We start from the raw sequence: 17,817 nt of genomic DNA, 5'->3' as shown, positions 1-17,817 counted from the left end.
TTATCAAGCATCCGCCATCGGCAAGCTTCTGGTACAAGTCCAAAGGCTCTACCGATGGATCAGTCTGTAGGACTGGGTAAGGTTAGAAACCACACTGGGCTGGGTCCTGAAGAGCCTCCCTGAAAGGACCTTAATGGCATTGGGAAGGCTCAGTGTTTTAGGGGATGACCCAGTCCCAGGTGTGGGCAGGGAGGATAACACAGCCAGGTAGGATACCATCTTTGCCCGGCAGCCTCTCCGACATGAAGTCTCCAAAGAACTGCTATCACGATCAAGTTCACCATTGTTCTTAGTCACCGCAGGAGCATATGCTGCCTAGAGTGTTTGTCTGACTCTGCAGGGAGACTGCACGGGGGACAGGCTCTGGATCTCACTCATCCTTGGCTATTCCTCCTCCACGGGCATGACCCCAACTCTGCCCTCAGGGTCCCTAGATGGAGGCTGGACCCCATGTTAGGTATGGTAACCAATGGAGCTCGAATAGAAAGCAGTCTTGGGAGCGGCTCACTGTCATCAGCTCTAATTTAGAATCAACAGAGGTTCCGAGGGGGTGACTGACCTCACCCCCCCCCCCAGCGGAGGAGCAGCAGAGCCAGGGTATAAATCAGGTGGTTCTGATGCTGTAGAGGGATTAAACATGCTAACCAGTCCCCTGCTTCTGAGCACATATGCAAGGGGCTATGGCTGAAGAGGCTGCTGAATAGGGTCATCAAAGTGTCTTTGACAAGGTGTCATCTGGATTTATTTACGTGTGTGTGTGTGTGTGTGTGTGTGTGTGTGTGTGTGTGTGTGTGTGTAGTTGCCACAGTAGGAAGGTGGAGGTCAGAGGACAACTCAGTTTTACCAGCTGAGCCATATCATGGACCCCCACGTTGTTTACATCATGGACAGAGGTGAAGGGGGCGGGGGGGGGGGGCCCCGGGGGGAGGAGGCTCAGCATATAAGAGCACTGGCTGTTCTTCCAGAGGACCTGGGTTTGATTCCCAGCAACGACACTGTGGCTCACAACCATCTGGAACTTCAGTTTTAGGGGATCTGATACCCTCTCCTGGCCTCCACCAGCACCAGGCACACACATGGTACACAGACATACATGCAGGCAAAATACCCATACACATAAATAAAATAAAAATTAAAAATAAACAGTGAATTATATTGGGGCAGAACACTCTCAACAGTGTGTGTTTCGTTCTTAATACCACCAAAGGGGGTAGGACCACAAATTAAGAGACACACATTGAATGTCTGCTGTGGGGTTCTCAGATTGGTTGTTTCAAAGCTGGAGGACCAAGGCAACTCTAGATGCAGAGTAGGGAAGGCCTGTGCCTTTAAAGGGGTGGGGCTTATCTCTGAGTCCCTCACAGAACACCTTGGAACCAGGGCTTAAAGCAGAACAGTCAGAGAAGAGCCACAAACTATTTCCCCTTTCCAGCTGTCTCCAGCATGTCCCCATCCTCTGGCTGATCTGCCCTGGCTGTGTGACTGTCCTCAGTGAGGCTGTCAGGATTATAGTGCGCAAGAACCTTTCAGCGGGGCATCACGTTTGCCGCTCCTCACTGTTGCCTCTGTCTCTTAAAGGGTGTCTGATTCCTGAGGCTGGGCTCATAGACAAATCTACCTTTCCTGTCCCTTTATTTTATTTTATCTTATTTTGAGACAGGGACTCAGGCAACTCAGGCTGGCCTAGGCCTCAAAATGTATCTGAGAATGACCTTGAACTTGCGATTCCCTGTCTCGACCTCCTGAGTGCTGGGGCTACAGAAGTGAACCTCCACACCTGGCCTATGTGGTGCTGGGGACTGAACCCAGGGCTTTTTGTTTGCAAGCACTTTCCCAACTGAACTGTATCTCTAGCCCTGCTTTTTTTTTTAATGATCCCCCAGAATTGTGTTAAAATACATGTATTATAAAATTTATCATTTCAACCACTTTAAGGATACAAGTTAATAGCCCCAAGTAGCCATCCTGTTGGGCTCCCACTAGCTCCATCCATCTCCTGGACCATTTTCTTCTTACAGAATTGAAAGTCTGTATTGATTAAACAACCACCCCATATGTTCCCCTTTCAGCTCCTGGCAAGCATCCTTTACTTTCTGTCTCTGTGAATTTGACTCTTACCTCTCTTCCTGCAGAGGAAAATTGATAGCCGCCCCCCCCCCCCCCCCAGTTTCTAGATCTCCTCCCATCCTATCTCAGTTGGACAGCTTTCATGTCCTCGGGAATCCCTTATATATCTAATGAAGACTCCCTGTTCCTGCGAACAGGGTCTTCTCAGGTGCCATACAGCCAGCAGTATTCACAGCAGGGGACATCTCACACATTCATTCCACAGAGAGGCTGTTTCTTTGTGGATATTGGCTCTAAACCACCACACAAGGCAGAGGGAGGTTGATCAAAAATTTCCCTCAGAAACCTCCTAGGCATGTGCCATATTGGGGATGCCCATGCTGTTTGCCAAGGAGTCCAGCAGAACCCATCTTTCTTCCATTGTGATGTCAGGCTATTGATTCCTTATCCCAGCAGTGTATGAATGAGTTGGTTTATTTTAAGGGCCACGTGGTATAAGAGATACTTATCATCCAGCATTGTATGCTCACAGGAGAACAAGGGAACCAGGACCAATTCAGAGCAGAAGGTTTAGGTCTCTCTGGCTTACGGGAACACATATCCATCAGGAGGAGCCCTGCAGACCTCAATGACTGTACTTCAGTTGAGCCTGGGAACCATTTGAAATGGATGGTAGCAGCTGTGAGGGTTTTTATTTTTTCCTTGGTGGAAAAATTCCCTGGCGGCTGCAGTATCAGCAGCGGGTCTTGGACCAATAGCTAGGACTCGGTGCACCATGCTGCCGAGGAGAATTCCCGGCAGATGGTCCCTCACCCACACCACCAGCTTCTCTGAGGACAAGGCAAACTTCCTATTCCTCTCATCATGTCTCCTACTGTGACCAGGAAGGGGTCTGATGTAGAAAACACCCAAGTCTAGGAACTGGCATGCATGCAAACATGTTCACGCTTGTAAGCAAGCCACACGGTAATATGTAGGATACAACCCCGTTTTATTCTTATGCATAGTCACAGGAAAGAAAAAAATAGAAACATGACATTGGTTACCTTGGAGGTAGAAAGTTTAGAGTAGATTTCATTCTTTCACTCCAGTGTTTATCTTGCTCAAACTTTCTACACTGCTCTTTACTAGTTTGGACAGGGAAAAGAGTTTCTAAAAATAAAATAAAAAATTTAAAACCTTAGAAAAATTTGCATTCCATATAATCACAGGAGGAAATCAATTCTAGACCCGGAAGGCAATCAGGAGAACGAGTGTTTGTGTGAAAACCAATGGACTCTTCAGTGACCAAGGTGGTAGCCAGCTGGGGACGGTGGGGGACAGAGTGTCCTGATGGGTGAGAAAGCATGTGCTCTATGTGGTAAGACCCTTGGGACTCTGGGCTAGGAGAGAGCTCAGGCGGTAGAGCGCTTGTTGCTCATGCATGGTAACCTGAATTCAAGCCCCAGAACCCACCTAAAACAAACAAACAAACAAACAAACAAACAACCCAGGTATGCTGGCACCTGTTGCAATCCAGTACTGAGGAGATAGAGACAGGTACAGCCCTGGGGCTCAGCACAGCTGGATCTGTATGAGCCCCAGGCTAATGAGAGACCCTGTCTCAAATAAGGAGTTGGCTGGCAACTGAGGAATGACATCTAGAGTTGACCTCTGGAATCCAGGCAGGTGTGCACACATATGAAAACTCTCTGTGTCTCTCTCCCTCTCCCTCTCCCTCTCCCTCTTCCCCTCCCCCTCCCCTCTCCCTCCCCCTCCTCTCTCTCTCTCTCTCTCTCTCTCTCTCTCTCTCTCTCTCTCTCTCCCCTCTCCTCTCTCTCTCCCTTCATGGGGGTGGCAATATGCACATGGGGATATCAGTTCAGACCATACAAAGGTATTTCTGTCCTTGCTCGGTCTTCAGGGAGCATTACAATATGCTTGTCCCTCTAGAAAGCGCGTCCTCTAATTATCTAGATTTAAAGGTCTAAACCATAGTAGCAAGCCCATCGAGAGGATCACCTGCTGACTGGCATACTTCCCCAAACAGGGATATTGAAATGCTCTCCCTCAGTGACTATGAATGTGAGCTAATTAAGAAACAGGGTCTTTGCAGATGTGATTAAGTTCAGATGAGTTCACTGGGATGGGGCCTTAATGCAATATGACTGATGTCCTTATAAGAGGGGGACATCTAGACAATGGGGTGAGACCCTGGAGCCAGAGCCTAGAGCAGTGGTGCAGCAGCCATACAGGGGATGCCATGGGCCTCTGAGCTTAGAAGGGCACTTGGGGGGGTTCCCTCCAGGTTCTAGAAGGACTATGTCCATTCTTTGATTTAGAGCATCTAGCTCTTAGAACTACGAGATGACACATTTCTATTGTTTAAATTGTCCAGCTTTGTGGCACACTGTCATGCATGTCATGCAACATGAATGAACAGGAGGGGCAACTTTTGATCACAGTGCTATGACTGATTTCAACTTTTTTTTTAATAGAGGAACTTCTTGTTCCCTTCTCACCTGGCAGCTGACCTTTAGATCGCTGAGAATGGGGGAGGGCTTACATTATTTTTTTTATATCACACCTAATCTTTCTACCATCTTCCTTTTGTCAGTAGAGACAAAACTTTCTGGTCTCTGGATTGTTTTTTATGCTGTTTCTGGAACTTTCTATCAGCCTTTCTACTAGAGCCCAGTCTTTGGGACTTTCTAATACAGTCTCCCTACCTCTTGGGTGTTTATGGGACCTCCCCGTTTCCTTGTGGCTCCCTGATGAACCACATGGGCTCTTTGTAGACGCAGAGAGAAACACACTAGATCTTAATCTGGATTCTGCCTTTTATTAAGGAAAACTCTAGAAGTGAAGCACTGTTTTATCTGGGTCCAGAGTCTCCCGCTCCCTGGGGTCACAAAGGGCATGGTTTTGGTTAGAGACAGAACTATGCTCAGCTGCCTTAATGTTCTCCTGGGACATTTAGAATCCTCTAATAATACCCAGTTCCTGGAGAAGAGGATAGAGGGGGAAAGGGGGCAATCTGTGGGCCAGCGGCAACTTCCAGAACACCACCAACCCTTTGCTACTGACTTAGTTCCCGATGCCACAGCCATGCCGACAGGGACAGCGCCTGCAGCAGAATTCTCGCTAGCCCATCTTTTGCAATTCAGCATCCGCAGCGCATTCCTAAGAGAACGGCTGCAGGAGTGAAGGACCATCAAGGATGATGGGGAAGGGCAAAAGTTGTTCACTGGACCGTTCCAGCTGCTAAGTGCTGTGGAACCCTCTGGAACTATGCAGTGTAGGGAGCCTGGGTTCAAGGCCTGCTGTAGTCACTGGCCTATCAGGAGCCAGACCATGCTTTTCCATCTACCTGTTCCCAGCTAGCTTTGGGCTGGTAGAATGCACAGAGCACTTGTGCTATACTCTAAGATGGTTAAGCTGTCTTAAGAGCCTGAGTGGGCAAGAAATCAGTTCAGCTTGGGCCATCAGAGACAGCCAAGATACCAAGAATGAGGCTCTTCGGGGTTAACAGCAGCTGGAGCTTGGCGAACATCTGCTCTGCAAGTACTATGGCTTAGTTACATCACCTCATTTCACCCTACTACCCAAGGGGCAAGTGATTATACCCAATTCATAGATAAGGAGCTGGGGGTACAGTGTGATGAATCGTCGCGGCTGGTGGAGGCCATGCTAGGCTTGGAACCTCTCTACCTCACCCATGTTTGGATGACAGTGGCCTTGAGGAGTCTTTTATGAACCACATCCTATCTCCTTCTTGGTCTCAGCACCTGGCTTGCTTCTTATCTGCCACATCCACAGATAGCACAGGGACCCTGGGCTCACAAGATGGAAAAACTATCAAAGAAAAATGACCCACGGCACATGTGGAGTTGCCCAGGGATAGAATCCGAGCCCCAGAGGTATAATGATGTAAAAGTATGAATGATCCCTTAGAACAGCTGCTTCCTACGTTGCTGAGTCAGTAGGAGCTGCTAAGGGCATCTGGAAAGAAGACTGCTGGAGTATGGAGGTGGCTGCCCCTCTCTTCTTTGGGTCATTGGTGCCCCCCACTGATGGCAGGACATGTCCCAGGTGGCTGTGCAAAGTCCCTGAGCTCTGGCTAGGCTGGGGAAACATTCTTTCCTGGCCCTAGCTTTCTTAACTATTACAAGAATAGAATACATCTTACTGGTGGCTTTCAAAAGACAGAAAGCTAGGGTGGTCCTGATAGAGTCTGACAGAGGGATCCCCCAAATTATCAACTGTACCCCTCTCCATGAACCTCTGTGACTCATGTGGGGGTATCATAGGCCTCCCGCATTGCAGATTCCCTGGAGTTTTCAAAGCACTGGGTGGAGGGTGTTTGTCCATCATATGACAGGGGTATAGAAGGGCACAGAGTCATCAAAGAAACTTGCAAACAGCGATCAACTACAAAAGCCACAGTAAAAGAGAAGCCAGGGCATGAGAGCAGGAGTATTTGTCTTCTTCGAATGGGGTGGCCAAAGTGAAAGTGACATGTGAACCCAAATAACCAAGTGGGAGGCTGCAGAACAGAGGGCAGGGCACTGAGGCCAGAATAGTAGCCCAGTGCCTAGTGGGGTATGGGAAATGAGACGGAGTGGGCATGTCTGGGTTTTTGTTTGTTTGTTTGTTTGCTTTTGATGATGATGATGATGATGATGATGATGATGATGATGATGATTTGAGACAAGGTTTCTATGTATAACAGCTCTGGCCTGGAACTCACAGAGATCCACCTGCCTCTGCCTCCCGAGTGCTGGGATTAAAGCCATGCACTGCCATGCCAGGCTCCTGTGGGCATGTCTATACCAGTTTCTGAGGGCCCATGGGCTGCAGAAGAGGCTTGGGCCTAACAGCATGTATGACAGACCCACTCCCAGGTCTTTTGGGAGTTTCTGCAATGCCGTGCTGAGAACTGTTATATAGATGGCCTTGATCGATTGATTGCTGCGTACACCCAGGGATGGATCATTCCACACAGGGCTTTTGGTGCCTAAGGAGCCAGGGGCATCAGTTACCTCTTTCCAGCCATCACACGTTACTGAAGCCTTATCTGGCAGAGGAGCATCTTCCTAGTTTAGCTTCTGGTAGACCAGGAGCCCCTAAGTACCTGAGATGGTAGGTGGAGCTCCCAAGAGGAGGGCAGTGGGAAGGCTCAGAGAAAGTCTACCGAGCTCAGGCCATAACCCAGGGCCAAGATTTTCCTTGGTTATAGACCTCCCCATCTTTACCCCAGCCAGTCCTGTCCCCCAGGAATGGAGGAGAAGGCCACAATGAGTAACCAGGTCCTAGAGGCATGGACGACTTTACTAAAAAGTCAAAGAAGCCAATGTGGGTTGGTTTGGGGAGCCAAGTGGGTATCCCAGAGTGAAGCTATGGGGGGCAGATGCCTTGAGATGTGGTGAAGGAGCTACTGGCTGGACCCTGTGGGTCTGGATGATGGTGATGCTATAGATGGGGTGATGGAGGCAAGTGTTAGGCAGGACCCCTCTTTACTGGGCCGCAAAAGCACTGTTCACCTCCTAGGGATGCTGTCCACAGACAGGTGGCCTCTGGTGTCACTCAAGAGGGAAATGGAGTCAACAGGATTCAGCCTCAGTTATGAGGCTTGGAGGGGCCTCAGTTCTGCAGCAGGGGCTGGCTTGAGGCTCCCTCACCCCATCCCCATTCACAAACCACACAGAGTGCTCCTCTTCCCTTTAGGTCCGGAAAACAGTGGCAGCAGAAGGAGCCAGAAGGAGTGTGTGGCCTCCACAGGCTCTTAAATAGAAGGTGGTTGGTGTGCAAAAGATGCTGGACTCAGCCCACAGGAGGATGGCGAGAGCTTCTGGCCAGTGATGGTAGGAGACTGAGGGGTTTTGTCTGTTTTTGTTTTTTGAGAAAGGGTCATATGTAGCCCAGGCTGACCTCATTATGTGACCAAGGATGACCTTGAAGTTCTGGTCCTCCAACTCTTGATTGGCTGGGATTCCAAGCACGCATTATCAAACCCAGGGCTTTGTGCATGCTAGGCAAGCACTCTGCCTGCTGAGCTATACGCCCAGCTGCTGGAGACTGAGGATTTTTAGGTAACTTACTGGGCCTGCCTCATGCCTGGCCTGCCCTGGGACCCAGCGCTGCCGCCTTTCCTCCCACAGATCTGCCAGATCAGCATCTCTCGAGACTGAGTCCCTCAATCTGCTGTGGGAAGAGAGAGCTGGTTGTTCACATTCTGCCTGAGGACTTGGAGGAGATTCCAGCCCACTGGCACCGATAGAAGCCTGGTGGGAAAGGGACCTGCTTAATTTCCGAATTTCCCTAAGAGGTGACCCCCCCCCCTTTTTAAAACACTTTGCCCATTGTCCATGAGGCATATTTTGTAGAAGCCATTTTGGGGGAAACCTCTGCCTTGCCCCTAGGGACAAAAGTACTTATTTAATCCAAGGTCAAAACCAGCTGTGTTCGGGAAGTGAGGCCCTGTCTCGGGCTTCAGAGAGGGAGCAGACGAAGCAGTTCTTGTCTCTGCCCTTGCCCTGCAGGGCAGAACTGCACCATCAGCCACCAGGCTCTCAATGAGAGGCTCAGGCTAGGAAAAACACCAGACATGATGTTTAAAATCAGATTCCTGTCACCACTGTTCATCCTACAGAGGAGGCTGACTCCATCTACAACGGTCAACAGCTCCTTGGATGGGTCTAATTCCCAAACTAAAAGCTATGTTGTCCTCTCGACAACAGTTCTCTTTCAGTGTCTGGTCAAGTTGATGGACAACATCCTCCAGCTCTTAGAGTTGTCCTAAAGTCTAGCTGTTTCTGTCAGCCATCCACAGATAGAGGAGAGCGGCAGGAAGACTGGGAAGTGAGGCAGCCTGGGCTTGGGAGATGAAGGGTGGGGATGGGGTGACTTGATGAAGAGTGTCAAGCCAAGGGTGCAGGCTCTGAGGGGAAACCCTCTTCCATATGACTAGAGTGATGGCTGAAGAGATGCACTCTAAGGTAGGTAAGAGCCTGGAATGCCCTGCTCCGACACTTCTCATATACAAGAGTGGATGGTGGTGCATGGCCCCAGGGCTGTCTGTGGTTAGGCTCTTCTCCCCACACCTTGGTTTTTGTTTGTTTTTGTTTTATTTTTTTGTTTTTTGAGACAGGAACTCATGCAGCCATGCTGTTCTCAGATTTGCTATGTAGCTGAGGTGAGGAAGATCTCTAACTCCTGACCCTCCTGCTTCTACCTCTCCAGTGCTTGGATTGCAGGGGTGCACCGCCATACTCAACGGAACCCAGGGCATCGTGCATGCCAGCCAAGCACTCAGGTAATTCGGCTACATCATTTTTAAAAGACAAGATCTTGCTACCTAGTCTAGGCTGACTTCAAGCTCAATGTCCTCTGGAGCTTAGAGTCTTGAGAGCTGGGACTGGAGGCCTGTGTCACCACATCCGGTGGTGACCGAGCTCTGGTTGGATGACACAGTGCTTCTGTGATGATTCCTGTCCCCACTGCTTTTCAGGTGGCTGGGGAATGGAGAGGATGCAGAAGTCTGTTTGCAGCTCAGGCTGTGCCAAGAGCAGCTCCCCTCCATTCAAGTGCCCCCTTCCACCCCCTGCCAGCTTAATTAAGAAGGAGATGGGGTGACAACCAAAACCCTTCCTGCTTTATTTTCTTTGGACCCTATAAAATGGGGGTTCAGGGACACTGGGTGAGCTACCAAAGTCCATCCCTTTGTCAAGTGGCTTCCAGTGGGGCCTTCATTTATTGTAACTCCATTTCTCCAAGTGGAGTCTTGGCTAGGCTTGCAAGGAGTTTCTGGTCCCCACTCAAGTTTTTTTCTTTGGAGCTGGGCTGGCCTTAGCGCTGGTGCTTCCCTGACCCACTCACTCCTCACCAGAATCCGACTGCTGTGTCTTTGGTGAGCTCTAGAGGGCGCTGCCTCCCAGATAAGTAGAGAGAGTTTAACTGGATACCAGGGGCTGCCATTTTTTTTTTTTTTTGAGGGGTTGGGTTTGCCCATCTGGGTGTTAGAGGTCTTCTCCTTGTCAAGAAAGAAATGTGCTCATTTGTTCATTGACTCACTCAATGCATCCATTCAGCTAGTCTATCATGTGTGCCTGGCACTGAATTAGATATAAGACATATGAAATTCCTGCCTTGGTTTCCAGACAACCCTATAAGGGATTTCACGGACAGGGGATTCTTTCAGGGTCTTGGTATACCTCCATTTTACAGATAAGTAACACAAAATTCAGAGGGGTGATGTTTCCGTCACACAGGGCTGGTGTCTTGGGACTCCAAGTCTGGGATTGCTTCCACTACCCACCCTGGACACCTCTGGCTTCTCACCAGAGCAAGCACTAGTGGCCTTCTCGCTCTCTGTATGTGAGGGAGGTGCTGATGCCACACAGTCCCTCCCCTTCCCCAGCAGAAAACATCACTATGGCAACCAGCCGCAAACAGAAACCTTCTTTGGCTTGGAGATCGCATGTCCTCACCTGCTGGTGCTGTAACTTTTCATAGCAGGACCTTGAACAGCCTCAAAGATAGTAACGGCGGAGATTTTATTGTAGGTCTACTTTGTGCCAACATCTGTATTTGCTTTATCTTGGATGTCCATTTCATAGATGCAGAAATGTCCGTGTCCATGTCATGGATGCAGAAATAGGCTCAGAGGGCTAAGCACATCGCATAGGCACCCAGCTAAGATTTCAACTTTTATTTGGGCCATGTCTTTCTATTGGCCGCTGAGGCTCTACTATCTCCTCACTTCCTGTTTGTTGCTTGCTGTTGGTTGCTAACCAGACTCCCCCTCTAGCTTCTGATTGTCTCACTCTATTGGGTGTGGCTTGACCCAGGGACGGAATGAAGGTCTGGAGCCATTTTTTTCCTCACCTTTGGCACTAGTGGCATTTTGGATTTTGTCGTGTGTGTGTGTGTGTGTGTGTGTGTGTGTGTGTGTGTGTGTGTGTGTGTGTGTGTGTGTGCCATTCTGTATATTAGAAAGTGCTTGTCAATTTCACTGGCCTTTCTCCACAGCATGTGGGTAGCATCCCCCTTTCAAATAGTGACAACAGAAAATGGCTTCAGGCATGTTTAGGGAGGGGAACAAAAAAAAAAGAGTTCCCAGTTGAGAATCACTCTTTTATAGAAACGAGGGGCCAGGGTCAATTGGATAACAGCTCCTGCTCCCATTAGACCATGAAGAAGAGGGGGCAGGATCAGCTAACACAGAGCCCCAAATGGAGCAAGTACTGGTAATGAATGAATGGTAGCTGTGGATGTGTAATGTTCTAGATAAATCCTGATGCTCTGGGTTCCTATACAGATCCTTACAAGTCTGTTCTGGGATAACCCGGCATCAGTCCTTCCCCTCCCTAAGTCTCTTTGGAAATCTCTTAAATGAGGATCATTACAGGCTTTGAAGACCCTGAGCATCCATGGTCTGGGGATAGGCAGAAACCAGAAAGCCAAAGATGGGTCTTCCCCAGGCTAGGCACTGCAGACCTGCCTAGCCCTGTCTTTTCCTTCTTCTTGCTCCTCAAGTCAAATCAATTATGGAGACAGGCAGCCCCCTCTTCCCGAAGTTTCCCCTGAGGAGACATGGCTCCCTTTCTGGTTGGATGTCTTAAAAGGAAAAACAGGGAGCCTCAAAGGTAAGCAAATAGCCAATTCGTGATGTCCAGCTTCACAGCCCCCAATCCACCTATTCACAAGTTTAACAAAAAGCTTCTTTAGGATACACTGTAAGGCCATTGAAGGAGCAACGTTGCCTCTCACACACCCCAGCCAGCCCACAGAGCCAGCCCGCCCTCCGAGACACACACACACACACACACACACACACACACACACACACACACACACACACACACACAGAGCTGCGTACAAGGAGGCTCTGAGTTTTTCAAAGTAAACTCAACCATTTCCGTTCTTGCCCTGGATTCAACTTTTGAAAAAAGGAACCGTTTTACCAGTTTCCCTACAAATTTCCCCTCTGGTTCGGTCCTCTCCTTGCCTGCATTTCTCTCTCCAGCTTGTCCCCACCTCTCTCCGGATTCTTCTAACAGGCATCCAGTCAGCTAGTGTCCAGGAATGGGGGGGTGCCATCCTTAAAGGAACCTCTGCATTGATTGTCCCCCTATATTCCTGGGACACGGGAGCCCAGAGCATGATTCCCTGACAGCAGGAAACACTCCTATCTCTATGATGTGTTTCTATATCGTACTCCACATCTCAAGACAGCACTTACCTAAATATCTGTACTCAGGGCTGTCTTCCAATATCTCGGTTCCTCTCTAACACTGAGAGTTCTCTTTATTAAACTTGTCTTTTTTCCCTGTCCCCAGGTTCTATCTCTAGCTGCCTCCAGTCTGGCTAGGTGTTGGTACAATTGCAGCAAGGACACTCCAGTGCCTGCCACCTGGAGTCACGAGGCAGGAATTTCTCAGACAGAAACACTCTTGCTCTTGGTGTCCTGTCTTCTCTCTCTCTCTCTCTCTCTCTCTCTCTCTCTCTCTCTCTCTCTCTCTCTCTCTCCCTCCCTCCCTCCCTCCCTCCCTCCCTCCCTCCCTCCCTCCCTCTTTCTTTCTTTCTTTCTTTCTTTCTTTCTTTCTTTCTTTCTTTCTTTCTTTCTTTCTTTCTTTCTTTCCTTCCTTCTTTCTTTCTCTTTCTTTCTCTCTCTCTCTCTTTCTTTTCTTTCTTTCTTTCTTTCTTTCTTTCTTTCTTTCTTTCTTTCTTTCTTTCTTTCTTTCTTTCTTTCTTTCTGTTTTTTAGTTATATTTGTAGCCCTTGGTTTTTGACAAAGGATCTCACAGTGTAGCTCAGGCTTGCCTCCAACACGTGTAGCCAAGGCTGGCTTTAGACTTCCAAATGCTGAGATTATAGTATATCATCACACTGGGCTGCAGCTGATATCTTCTATATTTTATGGACTATAACTTGCAACAAGAAACACATTGTACAAATATAAAATGCATGTCTATTTGCATATATATTATGAATACACATACCCTCATAGAGGGCTGCAAAACACATAGTAGAAATGAAAGTTTCCAGAAATAATATTTGCCCTTACTATATGGGAGGCATAATATTATCTACTGTTTCATTAAAGCCCCCGCCAACCTGGTGTCACAGTTACAGCTTGAGGTTGGATAAATCTTGTAGACATTATGGACTCACAATGACACTCCAAGCCAAAGTCTCGGGCTTCCTCAGGCTCAGCCAAGGCGCCCCAAATGTCCAACCAGCAGGGCCTGGGAATGATCCAGTTCTAAAAGGTATCATTAAAAAAATCCACACCAAAACTTGAGACATGCCGTCTCGAAGAGTATTCAAAACTGGCACTACCCAGAGCTTATGATTTGCGACCCCAGTAAAGGAGAACTAAGGTTTGTAATGTCTGTAGAGGGTTTGAAAAGGCACCCACATTATGCCCTTTAATCTTTGAAAAAATCCACTCCTGCAGCACCCCCTCCCCCACTTCTTGCCCTTTTTAGAGACAGGAAACTGAACCTCAAGGAGGCTCAGAACCTTAACAAACTCATGTAACATTAAGTGGTGGGATTTGAACCCTAATCTGCTTCCCTACCGTCTCAGGAGGAGAGTTCTCTCTTGGAGCCCCCTTGCTGTTTGGGACGTGGTACGCCTTTGCATGCCAGGTTAGAATAATGCTAGGGGATGAGGCGAGGTGTTCAGGATACCCTGAGTGCCTAGGGATAATGGTGGCTTTTAAAAACTAAAGAAAGAGTCCCAGTAGGAAGATGATCAAATATGGTCTTCATGGAAAAATTTAGGAAAAGTACAATTCCTTAATATTAAAATGAGTAATAATAGCAAACACTCCCCAAGTACTTTCTGGGTGGTGGGTGGGTGCTGCCCCTTTGCTTGGATCATCTTAGCTGTTTACTGGGTGCCTGCTGAGCCTGGCCTCTGAGTGATACTCTGGAGAAAGCACACAATGAATGAACAAACCAGGCCTGGCACTAGAAACACCACATGATTATAGTTAAATTCAACACAACTTCAGGAATTCCAGTATTTCTAAGAGAGATTTTTTTCCCCCTTTTGATAATTCCTGTATCTAAAATGTTTCAAATGGGGATGGAAGGGTTGCTCATTCTGTTATGTTTTCTTTAGGCGAATAGAATCTGCTTTGGGGTGGTGACTGGCTGGCCAACATTCCTATCTTCAGAGTCCCCTAACTAGCCTTGCCCAGTATATATAAGCAACTCGATAATCCTTGTCATGGTAACCCAGAGGTAAGGAAGAGCTGAGACTTCTGGTTCCTTAAGTGAGGCTGAGGAACTGATTTTGGCCTCACAAATCTAGACCTAATCCTTGTCTTTGTCCCTAAATCAATGTCCTGTAGAAAGTCACTGAGCTGGTCTAGCTTCCCTTTCCCGGAGATGAAATGGGTGTTTTCCGGGGTCTAACGTTGCAGGTACCAACCCACCCGCAACATCCCCAGGCAAAGGCACCGTGTTAAGACACCTCACATAGGTTCTTCCTCCAGTTGCTTCTCGCTGCCACCCCACAGAACTGGAGTCACCACACCAGGCCACCTGGGACCTAAAATGCTTGGGAGTGAAACTCAAGTGGGTGCCCCCTCCCGGGCTCAGCTCCCGACTGCGGAGAGCGGCAAATCCGAAAAGTTTGGGCCAGATCCTTCCTCCTGAAGGAGTCAGCCCTCCACGCCCACAGCTAACTGACACGCTGTCACCAGCCCCACAGTTGGAAAGGTTTGCAGAGAAGCCCAGAAATGGAAAAGCTGCCCTGGGACAGTCGTCTGTCTCCTCTCCCCTTCCCATCTTGACAAATGCCATCTTGGTAGAGGCAGTCAGTTCTGAGCTTGGCTCTGGTCTGCCCTGAGAGCAGATCAGTAGCCCTGTCTCACGTTCTGGCAAGCGCTTCCCAGCTTTTCCCTGCCGCTTTGGGTGCCCCAGGACCCCCGAAGCAAGCAGAGTGGACTTTACTAGTTCTCTGATCCCTCCTCAGGTATCTGCTGCCTCTCTGACCTGCTGTCCACATACTTTTATTGATTCCCTGGCCACTTGGCCTTCCCAAGGGAAGATAAAAAGCCTCATGGAGCGAGCGCCAAGAGGAACGGGACTGGGGAGATTTGAACCCACATTTCCTTGGCTTTAAAACTCCTTCTCCATCTACACTTCAGTTTAGCGCCCCCACACTTTAAACTTGAAAAAAAAACCGCTCTGGTCTTTCTTAATCCTGTGTACCAGGAGTGAGAGCCCCTCCACGTGTTCCCATTCAATCTGACTCAGAGAGGCAGCTGAGTTTGTTCAACTTCGGTACACATGCAGCTGAGGTCCTGAGCCCCAACACACATACCCAGTAGGGACATCGAGGCACACCACCCGCAGCAGCACATAGGCGCGTGGCCCCAGCAGCATTCCCAGATGCCCTGGGACAGAGCTCCTCTGGAGAGGAGACCTTTCTTTACCTTGAAGAGTTGGACTTGCTCCTCCAAGAACTTCAGTCCCGTAACGCTGGCGAGGCAGCTAGGGATTCCTGGGGGCTGCGAGCCCCGGGTCTTGCTGCGCTGCAGCGGGGATGCTCTGCGCTGGGGGGTGCCCTGCGCACCCCTCCTCCCGCCGGCGTCTTGTCCGCAGGTCCCCTCGGGCGGTGGCCGCAGTGGCAGCTACCTGGCTGGGTTGCGGAGCAGGGTTGAGAGAGGGAAGGGACACAGAAAGGTGCCCGGAGCCCCCTTGGCACCTGCGTCAGATGCCAGCCGGCAAGGGTGCGGAGAGAGAGTGAGGGACCTTGAGCGGTGCTGCGCGCGTCCTCAGCTCAGTGAGCCCCCTCTGGCACCGCGGGGAGGTAGGTGGGCGGGAATGGCGCGCGGTGACACATACATAGGGGCGGGCGGGGGAGGGGTGGGCACACATGAAGGGTGGGGGTGGGAGGGGGCGAGCGCACAGGGAAACCCCACCCCCGGGGCCGGTCTGCAGGGGGAGGGGAAGGCAGAGGCGTCCAGAGCGTGCTGGACCGGGGCTGGGGACGGCGCTCAGCTGGGGAAGCCGTCCGGAGCGCAGGGCACGAGAGGAGCGCGGACCCCGCAGCTCCGGGGCCCGCGGAGGACAGCTGCGCCGGCAGCGCTGGAGGACCCGCGTCTGCATTGCGGTCGGCAGCTCCGCAGTCCAGGCGGCCCCGAAGGGCTGCGCCTGCAGAGTGCCGGGAGCACCCGGCTCGCGTGGCCAGGGTGGCAGGCCGAGGGTCCCCCCCCCCCCCCCCCGGCGTCTGGTGGAGATTTGCAAATGCGACCCAGAGGGGCGGGATTGTGCAGGAGGACCCCCTACTCTGGGGCTGTGATTTGGAAGAACCCTCATGGAGCATTACTGGAAAGTTTTGGGGGTGGGGTACCCCGAGGCGACAGAGGAGGGAGGAGAGAGGAGACGAAGCAGCCACAGAGGCACAAGGCACAAGGCTTAGGGGGTCTTCAAAACTCAGCATAGGCCAAGGACATCTCAAGCAGGAATTTGCTACCGCTTCTACGGCACTCTTTAATAAATTTGTTTCCTGGGAAAAGAATTAAAAAACTAAGTCTTAGAATACCCTCTATGAGCTAGTTGCAACATACAGTAATGTTAATTTCTTTTAATTGTCCAATAAGTTAAATGCTACAATACCACCCCTCACCTTCCAATGCTCATACCATGGAGCTCAGAAAGTGGTGGAGTTGCCCATCAAGTTGGGGGCTAATTTCAAACCAAGGTCACCCCTCTGTGCCACAGGAGCAGCTGGTCAAGCTGCAGCATCTTTGGGGGTTGGGGATTCGGACTGCTGATGGCCTTGAGAGGAAGCTGGTGTGCTTCTCATTAAAACTCGGTGGCCTCAGGCAGAGCGGTGGAAAGCTCCCAAATCTCTCACCGGACAAGAAGCAGGTTCTTTGCAGACTGCCCAGTACAGAGAGAGAACTGTCCGAGTTTTTCCTTGATGGCAGTGTCAGAAGGGGTGTGCCTCAGTTTCCTCAAGGTGACTAGGCTGGAATTGTGTGGGAATCTCACTGGCCAGCTGTCTTTGGGACTGGCCCTGACCCAGGGCGTTCTCTATTTCTCCCCAGTACAGTGTGTGTGTGTGTGTGTGTGTGTGTGTGTGTGTGTGTGTGTGTGTGTGAGAGAGAGAGAGAGAGAGAGAGAGAGAGAGAGAGAGAGAGAGAGAGAGAGAGAGAGAGAGAAAGCCCAGGGTGGGCTGTGCTGCTCAGCCTACCTTCAGTGTCTGAGAGCTGAGCTGCGTCTCAGGTGTTCTATTGGCCGGCCATCCTTGGCCTGTCTTCTTTTCTACCTGGACATTGGCTGCTCTGGGTCACAGTCAGCAAGTGCCAGAGCATGGAAGGCACAGCCACATAGGGAATCAACATCGCTCAGACGTTAGTGTCTTCCTTTGTTAGAGGAATGGAAGGGAACTTTATAAGTTACGGGGCCAGGGGAAAAGTGCGTTCTAGAAACATCAATCTCCTTTTTAAAAAGTTAAATTAGTGCTTGTTAAGCCCGGTGGTGGTGGCACAGGCCTTTGATCCCAGCACTTGGGAGGCAGAGGCAGGCAGATCTCTGTGAGTTCAGAGAGCCAGGGCCGCCCTGTCTTGAAAAACAACACCAAACAAAATTAAATTAATAATTAAATAATTAAAATTTTTCTTTTTGAGGAAATACCAGTCTCTTAAATTCCAACGCATTTCTCATGTCATATTCTGGGCGACAACAGACTTTCCTTGTCTGCAAAGTGGGATCATATTGACATACATTGTGGGGTGCCTTGATG

At 49.9% G+C, this 17,817-nt stretch overlaps 1 protein-coding gene across 1 annotated transcript in view; it reads right to left on the bottom strand.

Annotated features, from left to right (window-relative positions):
* Acan (aggrecan) overlaps window positions 1-15,858 on the bottom strand; it is a 63,209-nt gene extending 47,351 nt beyond the window's left edge. Inside the window, exon 1 of the mRNA XM_015995637.3 lies at window positions 15,500-15,858. The gene's annotated coding sequence lies outside the window, so the exon portion shown is untranslated. The remainder of the gene's footprint in view (window positions 1-15,499) is intronic.
* Between the last annotated feature and the right edge of the window lie 1,959 nt (window positions 15,859-17,817).

The sequence above is a fragment of the Peromyscus maniculatus genome, chromosome 1 (assembly GCF_049852395.1).
Source record: "Peromyscus maniculatus bairdii isolate BWxNUB_F1_BW_parent chromosome 1, HU_Pman_BW_mat_3.1, whole genome shotgun sequence".
Taxonomy (NCBI): domain Eukaryota; kingdom Metazoa; phylum Chordata; class Mammalia; order Rodentia; family Cricetidae; genus Peromyscus; species Peromyscus maniculatus.
This window is presented reverse-complemented; position numbering and strand designations above follow the sequence as displayed.